Source organism: Rattus norvegicus, chromosome 18, assembly GCF_036323735.1.
Source record: "Rattus norvegicus strain BN/NHsdMcwi chromosome 18, GRCr8, whole genome shotgun sequence".
Taxonomy (NCBI): domain Eukaryota; kingdom Metazoa; phylum Chordata; class Mammalia; order Rodentia; family Muridae; genus Rattus; species Rattus norvegicus.
Genome location: NC_086036.1, coordinates 11,934,607 through 11,944,495, shown reverse-complemented (window position 1 = coordinate 11,944,495; position 9,889 = coordinate 11,934,607).

Sequence of the window (9,889 nt, the reverse complement as noted above, 5' to 3'; positions counted from 1 at the left end):
CTGTTGGCCACAGTAATAAACTGCCACCCGAGTTCTAACCTTTACCCATAGATTAGTGCATCTCTCAGACTTCATCACAGTAGCTTCCCTCTACCATAGATGGTGATTAGCACAGAGACTCCGGTGGTTTGTTGAGGATAAGAGACTGTGGAGTTCTCATCTATATCACACCTTTCCTCACGAGTTGTTGGGAGCACAGCATGAAGGTCCTGGTGCCCACAGATCTCCATTGAAACCAGTTATGAGAAGCACACAGGATTGTCTTTCCAATGGGAAAGATGAAAAACCTGTCCTTCCACCCAGAAAGCTGAGAATTAACAGCTGATTAACAGGTGATCTACATTATTTGTTGAGCCAACCGTATCAAGCTCCTACAACCAGAAGCAGAGGCAGCTAATAATCTAAGTGACCTTTACAGACCAGAGCTCCGCAAGCCCCCACAAACAGGACAGGAAAAACCTAATGGTCTAAATGACCCTCATGAGCAGAGGCTCCTACAAGCTTCTACAGCCATAACTGGAGATTAATAATGATCTAAATGACCTTTAGAGCCAGAGGCTTCCCCAAGCTTCTACAACCAGGATCAGAAGTGGTTAATAAACGCCCAAATGACATCTAGGTTATCTGTAGGTCCAAAACCAAGCCAGACCTTTAGTCCTTAAACTAATGTAGGTAGCCTATGTTTAGAACCCATCTTCTTAGAAAAAAAATGACATGTACCCTGAGTTGAATTTAGATACAATTACAGTTCCTTGTGCACAGGAGACTACATTACACCAGGAAATATTTTCCCCAAAATCATTCTGGGCTTAAATAAGTTGGGAATAAACCTAATATCAGGTTCATTAGAAGGCTTGATCCAGGTTGAGGAAGTCAATCTGAGCTGAGTTTCCATTCTCATCAGTTTGTGATTTGCTTCTCTGTCTGACACCTGCAAAGAACACCCCCCCACACACACACACCAAGTCAGAGAAATTGGAGTGGAAAAAAGAGTGGACATAATGTAGATAGTAGATGTTTCCAGTGGAGCAATATCTGTCAGATACTAAAGGTTATTGCTTGAATATTGCAGCTCACAGAGTCTATAAATGCAAGCATAAGACTCATGTATGATCAAGACAGTCAAAATCCCACATGGATATCAGAGGGGCTCATTCCTTTGCCCCTAGCTGAGAAATTATTAGCTATTGATGGTTCCTAGGAGGTGAAGAATCAGTTTTCTTCAGGGATACAGTCCCCGGGAGGCTACCTATATTCATGTAGAAGGTCTTATACTCATGCACATATAGCCAGCACCAATGGACTCAGTGGATTACAAAACAAAACAAAATGAAAAAAAAAAGAACCCAGGTTGAGTTAGGGGGGATAAGCAATGAGAGTAGTAGGGGAGGAAATGGAGCGGAGGGAGTGGATGTGGAGTTAGTGAGAACATGTCATAATCGGGTATGAAATCCTCAAACTGAAAACAAATTCTAAAATGTTCTCATCACAAAGACAGTGGTAATGCGGACAAGATCTTAACAGGGCCAGGGGCATAGCTTCAGTATTGAGGGGGCTGGCTGAAGAAACTTACCGGAGACATGTGGAAACTTTGTGATGATCACAGTCACAACGGATAGAGAACAGAGGCAGGAAGAAATGTTATTTCTCAGGCCATACATTGTAAGACGTAGCAGGGCTGAGGGCGGGCAGATCAGGGGCAGCGTTTGAAGGTCCAGCTGAGGGATGCCCTTGATATTCTGTGGCATAGAGTTACTGTAAGGTGTCACATCAGCATTATACGGTATGAGTTTGTTCTGTAAGCTTTGTGAGGTACGGTTAGAAAAGACTCGATACCATACAGTTTTTATGACTATTGCTCTGTAATACTGCTGGAGGTTAGGGATGGAGTTTTTCCCAGAAGTTCTTTTATTGTTGAGAATAGTTTTTACTAACCTGGGTTTCCTGTTATTTCAAATGATTTTGCAAATCGCTTTCTAGCTCTGTAAAAAATTGAATTGGAATTTTGATGGAGATTGCATCTTGCTTTTTAGCAAGATGGCCATTTTTACTATATTAATCCTGCCAATCCATGAGCATGGGACATCTTTCCATCTTCTGAGGTCTTCTTCAGTTTCTTCAGAGACTTGAAGTTCTTGTCATACAGATCTTTCACTTGCTTGGTTAGAGTCACACCGAGATATTTTATATTATTTGTGACTATTGTGAATGGTGTTGTTCCCTTAATTTCTTTCTCAGCCTGATTATCCTTTGAGTAGAGAAAAACTGATTTGAGTTAATTTTATATCTAGCCACTTTGCTGAAGTTGTTTATCAGGTTTAGGAGTTCTCTGGTGAAAGTTTTGGGGTCACCTAAGTATACTATCATGTCATCTGCAAACAGTGGTATTTTGATTTCTTCCTTTCCAATTTGTATCATTTTGACTTCCTTTTGTTGTCTGATTGCCCTGGCTAGGATTTTGAGTACTATATTGAATAAGTAGGGAGAGAATGGGCAATCTTGTTTAGTCCCCGATTTTAGTGGGATTGCTTCCAGTTTCTCTCCATTTAGTTTGATGTTGGCTACTGGTTTGCTGTATATTGCTTTTATGATGTTTGGGCATGGATCTTGAATTCCTGATCTTTCCAAGACTTTAAACATGAAAAGGTGTTGAATTTTTTCAGATGCTTTCTCATCATCTAATGAGATGATCATGTGGATTTTTTTCTTTGAGTTTGTTAATATAGTGGATAAAAACTGTATGGTATTGTTACTGAGAAGGTAGATAGATCAATGGAATAGAGTTGAAGACCCAGAAATGAACCCACACACCTATGGCCACTTGATCTTTGACAAAGGAACTAAAACCATGCAGCGGAAAAAGAGATAGCATTTTCAACAAATGGTGCTGGTTCACCTGGACGTCAGAGTGTAGAAGAATGCAGATCAATCTATTCTTATCACCCTGAACACAGCTCTAAGTGGATCAAGGACTTCCACATAAAACCAGATATACTCAAACTAATAGAAGAAAAAGTGGGAAGAGCCTCAATCACATGGGCACAGGGGAAAATTTCTTGAAGAGAACATCAATGGCTTATGTTCTAAGAATCAACAAATGGGGCTTCATAAAATTGCAAAACTGCTGTAAGGCAAAGGACACTGTCATTAGGACAAAATGGCCACCAAAAGATTGGGAAAAGATCTTTACCAAGCTTCCATCTGATAGAGCGCTAATATCCAATATATTCAAAGAACTGAAGAAGTTAGACTCCAGAGAATTAAATAACCCTATTAAAAGTGGGATAGAGAGCTAAACAAAGAATTCCCAACTGAGGAATATCAATTTGCTGAGAAACACCTAAATAAATGTTCAACATTCTTAGTCATCATGGAAATGCAAATCAAAACAACCCTGATTCCACCTCATACCAGTCAGAATGGCTACGATAAGATAACAACAGATGCTGGCGAAGATGTGGAGAAGGACACTCCTCCATTGTTGGGGGGATTGCAAGCTGGTACAACCACTCTGAAAATCAGTTTGGAGTTTCCTCAGAAAATTGGACATAGTACTACCTGAGGACCCAGCTATACCACTCCTGGGCATATACCCAAAATGTCCTCCAACATATAAAAAGGACATATGCTCCATTATGTTAATAGTAGCCTTATTTATAATAGCCAGAAACTGGAAAGAACCCAGATGCCCCTCCACAGAGGAATGGATACAGGAAATGTGGTACATCTACACAATTTACATATTTATCACTCAGCTATTAAAAACATTGACTTCATGAAATTCATAGGCAAATGGTTGGAACTAGAAAATATCATCCTGAGTGTGGAAACCCACAAAAGAACACACTTGGTGTGCACTCAGTGATAAGTGGATATTAGCCCAAAAGCTTGGATTCCGAAGACAAATTCAGAGACCACATGAAGCTCAAGAAGAAGGAAGACTGAAGTGTGAATGTTTCATTTCTTCTTAGAAGGGGGAACAAAAATACTCACAGAAGGAAATATGGAGACAAAGTGTGGAGCAGAGACTGAAGGAAAGGCCACCGAGAGACTGCCCCACCTGGGGATCCATCCCATATACAGTCACCAAACCCAGACACTATTGTGGATGCCAAGAAGTGCTTGGTGACAGGAGCACGATATAGCTGGCTCCTGAGATGTTCTGTGAGAGCATGACGAATACAGAGGTGGACGCTTGCAGCCAACCACTGAACTGAGAATGGTGTCCCCAATGGAGGACTTAGAGAAAGGATTGAAGGAGCTGAAGGGATTTGTAACCCCATAGGAAGAACAACAATATCAACTAACCAGACTCCCAAGAGCTCCCAGGGATTAAACCACCATCCAAAGAGTACACATGGAGGGACCTATGGCTCTATCTGCATATGTAGAAGAGGATGAGCTTGTCATGAATAAATAGGAGGAAAGGCCCTTGGTCCTGTCAAGGCTAGATACCCCAGTGTAGGGGACCTTGGTGGGGGGAGGTGGGAGGGAGTGGGAGTGGGAGCACAGTCATAGAGGGGGGGGGAATGGGATAGGAGGGTTCTGGAGGGGAAACCAGAAAAGAGGATAGCATTTAAAATGTAAATAAAAAATTATCCAATGAAAAGAAAAAGAAAAGAGACAAGACTCGAGGGAGCCACACTGGATACAGTCGGAATGGGTAGGACAATGACCCTGAGGCAGGAAAGGTCGATGGAAACATGATGAAGTTGAAATAGAGGTTTCAAGAGGAGATTGTATAGAGGGAGAGGAGTGGGGAATGAGGGTTTGGGGGCAGGGAAACTTTTCTTGTAGATGGTAAATGCAAAGGGAGGATAATAGATAAAGCATAGTAATATGGCGGACATTTTATCACATTAGGCTTTTCTGCTGTTTCTCCTCTTACCTATTTCTTGTTTCTATTTTATTAAAAGATCGAATATAACTTGAGGATAGCATGTTGCTTTAATTCCAAGACTATGGTTTGTATGTTTTAATAACAGACTTTTGCTGCATAATAATAGCTTAAATGTCTTTGATCCAAGAAGTATCAAAGGAACGATGATGCTAATCGCCCCTGGTTCTTTGACTGAGAAGGAATTCACAAGATCTGTGCGCTCACAGGGCTCCTTAGGTGGGAGTCGTGAAGAAAAGCCAGCTTTTCCACAGAGCTTATTGACAGCTAAGAAGGACAGGGAAAATGGACTTGGAAGACTTTAACATTGCTCTTCATTTTACAATGGGAAACTGAAATGCAAACAAATAGTACAGTCAGCAACTTACAACTTTTGCATCATGAAGTGAAGGAACTATCAATCAAGTGAAAAAATTCAGTTACTGGATACAACGTATAGCAAAAGAAATATATACCACTCAGTGTACCAGCTGTAAATCTGAGGTATTTTGGAATAAAACTCTGACAAGTGAAATGCTCATGAAGTAAAACTTAACAATTTCCAGAGAGACATGGAGGTAATGTGGATAAAAGAAACCTTGGTTTTGTGCAGAAAAAACTCAGTATTGTAAGCAAGTCCCTGTGTGTGTGTGTGTGTGTGTGTGTGTGTGTGTGTGTGTGTGTGTGTGTGTTAAGAGATCTCCTGTCTAAAACTAGGATGACTTGTTAACACTGAGACACATGACTAGGCACTTGGAAGGAACTTGGCCTACTCCTTTATACCAGAGAAATCTCTAACAGAGTAAAGATTGTGCTCGAATAGAAGACCACAGTATAGTCCTGTGGAAGCTCAGGCTAGACCAAGTTCCAGTATGGAGAGTGGAGGTGGATGTGAAATCTGACCCCCAGCTGAGGAGTTATTGACAAGTCACAGCTGCTGCAGATGACAGTCAGGTTTTTTTTCCTGCGTAGCCCCTGATGAGTTGACCACACCTCATATGGGCAGCACAAACTTGAACATGATGGGTAGAAAGACAAACATAGAGGAAAAAAAAAGGATAGGAAGTTAGGTGGTTAGGGAAATGGCGGTGAATCTGGGAAGAATTGGGGCCTAAGGGGTGGATATGCTCAAAACACATTATACAAAAGTATTGATAAAAGTTTTTTTTTTTTAAGGAAAAAGAAAGAAGCTGACTGTAGAAGAAAACTGAGTGTAAATTTAAGAACTTTGAAGTGAGCAGTACCTGTGCAAACCCAGAACCCATCAAGTAAAAGGCTGATGACATTTGCCAAGAAAAAGTTTGAAAGTCTATCTGGAAAGCAAGCGTTGGCCCAGAAGAACACGGGCAAAGCAGGACAAGATCATTTACATGTGTAAAATGCAAAGGTCCGGTTTCCCTAACGCTCACTGAGTACTGGCAAATCACTAAGAAAGTTGATGATCCAAACCCAGGCAGCGGTTGTAACTGGAGCTGCCATTCAACAGGATGTGTAATGAGTAACAGCCAGAACGAAAGATGTTTGACCTCAGTTGGAAACATAAAAATAACACTGAAAACAAGCAAAGGGTTTCACCAATCATATGAGCAAACACTAGACATTTGTTAGCAAAACATTAGACAATGCCTTTAACGGAAGAGGATAGGGAAACAGGAAAATGTCTCTCTGAAAGGGAGAGTTGTGTTGGTTTAATGATGGCTGGCAAGTTGACACAGTCTAGCAAAAATTAGAAAGCACAAACACTTTTGTTGCAACAAGCTTTTAAGGTATGTATTTCATGATTATTTAATGGTATTCGTGTGTCCGTGTGTGGGATGTGTACAGAGACCACAGTGTCAGTCAAATCCTCTGAAACTAGAGTGACAGGCATTGTAAACTGTGGGTGTGGAGGAGCAAGCTCAAGGCCTCTGCAAAAGCAGTGTGCACTCTTACTGTACCACTGAGTCATCTCTCCAGTCCCGATCAGCAATTTTTAGGCTTCGAATTTAGCCACAGGTATAGCAACTCAACAGATTATTAATCACATGTGAGGATGTTTGCTGCATTGCTGGTAGACTAGTGAAAAATTGCAACAATGTAGGCCAATCACGACAGAGTTGACGAAGTGACTGGTGCGCATTTGCATACTGGAATAAAACAAGGCACATATCTAGGTATTGGTAGAGGAAGAGGTCAAAGTCATAGTCATAGACAGCATAGAGATAAAATCTATGTTATAGATACATATTTATATGTGCTCAAAACATTTCTGGAATTATTCACATAAATCTTCATATAGGACAAGGAAATGTTTAAATATGTACCCTTTCAAGCCATTTCAATAGTCGAAAGCACTCTTCATAATAAATGATAGAAATATCTTATGCTTCGTGCTTGTCCTTCTGGTGTGGCATAAGCAGACTGTCATGTTGAATGCCCATCTGAGTCTGAGAGGTATTAGAAAATTGCCAGTTGAAACATGCTAATGGGATTGGATAGTGCAAGAAACCATCTAAAGAGGGCCTGGAGAGAAAGGCAGAAGACCTTACTTGAGGGGAGACTCCGGTTTTCATTTGCTTGGAAAAGAGTGAGCAAAGAAGACTGAAAAACTGCTGCAAAGAACCACTCAAACTAGTTCTGTCCAGTGTAATTCAAATTATAGTCAAACCTTCAACACAAAATGTTTCTAAAGAGTTCAGAAGATCAGAGAAACATGAGAACAGAGCCATTTTCCTGTGTGTGTTTTTTAATAAAATAAAAACAAAGTGAGTTTTCAAGAATAAAGCGAGTTTTATTGAGAAATATAAGCAAGTGAAATGAAGTACCTAGAAACAGCAAATGAATTTCAGAGAATTTTAGAACCATCTTGAATAATAAGAGGGTGCTCTTTGGAAAGAGTGACCCTATGCTGGACTGAGGACTGTTCTGGAAGGTAAAGAAAATGAAATTGTGGAAGGTCCTGTAAGAAACACCAGGTACAAGAATATGAGGCCTCGATAGGTCAAAAGAGACACCAGAAGTGAATGTGACCTCCAGGACAGCAGATTGCAGCCCCCAAACCTTCACTTAGAGGTTACGTGCCTGGACGTCAGATCTCAAAAGCCTTAGGGTGTGGCCCTGGGAACTGGTGTTTATGGAGGCATGAATTATGGTCTGGAGCTGTGTGCATACTCCCTTAACTGACAAGGTCTTTAGGTGGAGAAACTCCTTTCTTCCCTCAGCTTCTTTTGCATGTCGACTCAGTAAGTGTGGAAAATATATCAGTTAAGACTCATTTTTCGGAAAATCTACCACTATGTTTTTGCATTATCTAACTCTGCCTCATGGTAACCTCTGTACAAACTCAATCTCATTGCAGTTTCTTGAAGGAATAATTGAATAATTAGTCTTTATTAAATCAACTGTTTTCTCATCACTTGCTCTCAAATGAGATGGGTATGTATAAAGTGCCTATATACATTAATATTATATATAACTTTTCTAGTATTGATGACTTCAAGAATTCAGTTGTAGTTGTAGCCAGAATAGTGTCTGATAGTTATGATACCATTTACAAGAAGAAACCAGAGATCAGATTTTTAAAACATGTTTCTGGTTTGGGAGAAGTTTTTTTTTTTCATCTTAAGCATCTGCAAACATCATCAAAATTCCATGATATAATCAGTGACACGCTTTGAAACTCCAATGACTAACACTTGGAAGCTCACATCCAAGCTGTCGAACTCGTCTATTCTGAGTCACAGAGCGGTGGACTTAGGCAGTGAGAAGACACCCAGCCAAACCTGTGTATGATCAGAGACACCAAGAAGATGGACTGCAGTAACACATGAGTCTATCAGGAACCTTGGGTCTGTGTTTAACCAACAGCTCTAACTCAAACCAGTCTGAGGAGAGGTTGGCCTAGTCAAATTCAGACAAATAGGGACTCTATCAAGAATTTTATCAAACATGTATACTTCCTACTGGAGATATTTAACAACTGCCTTGTATAAAAAAACTTATAGAAACTATTTCTGAAAATGTGATTTTTTTTTTGCTAGATTTTTATGTCTTTCCATCCATCTTTTGAGAGAACACAGGCAGGAAACTACTTAGTTCAAGCGTCTGTAACGAAGTAGATGTCTTCTTAAATTTGAAGATCTTTGATATGGGAACATGGACTTTGGTAAGATGTCGCCACAAGGGCCTGGTTCACGTTTTGGAAATATCCTCTAAATGACCAGAGACCGGTCACTCAGGGAACATCTGTACCTGAACTGCTCCTGTTAGTTTGTGAGCTTTTCAGCAGTCTGGGTGCCACTGCTGATTTGAGGAGATCAGGCATAATGGTTCATCATCAGGTTCAGAAAAGGCCAAGCTTCTGAACCATGCAGAGGTGAGCTCCTCTATGCCACTTTGGTTCAATCAGAAACTATGTCTTAGTTTTCTTACTTGCAAAGTGGACATCAGTATCGTGTTCAGCAGGCAAGTGGGGGCTTAGATGGAGGAGTGAGGAACTATGATGAATTTGTGCAGCTTTGTGTGATGTGAACTGTAGTGCGAAAGGAAATGAGAAGAGAGAGGAAGCTCACAGACGTGGTTATGAATGGTTTTAGAGCCAGAGGGAGTCCTTGAACTTGATGATGGGTTTCCAAACCCCATAGTCTTTTCATGGTCTTCAACTTATTAGAGATATCCAGAGTCGTGCTTTGTCCTTGAACAAACCCAGCCTCATTAGACTGTAGCCTCCCTATCTAAGAATCTAGAAAAGGAGGTGGCAGTTTGGGGAGGAAGGGAGAACACTAATTGCTTTAGGAACAAAGGTGGGGAAAGATTTGGTATCGAAAACAGTGCCAGCGACAACCTGAGCTCCATTAGAGGAGGCTATCTGGCATCAGAGAAAGTTATGTACATTGGGTACTTCAGGGAGCAGCTGCACGATCTACTATTTACTAAGTACACTATGGAAGCGAGGCCAGTGGGTGGACTCATTAACACAGTCTGTTGGGTGGACATGGAGGTCAGACTGAATTAAAATGTCATGGGGCAAATTTA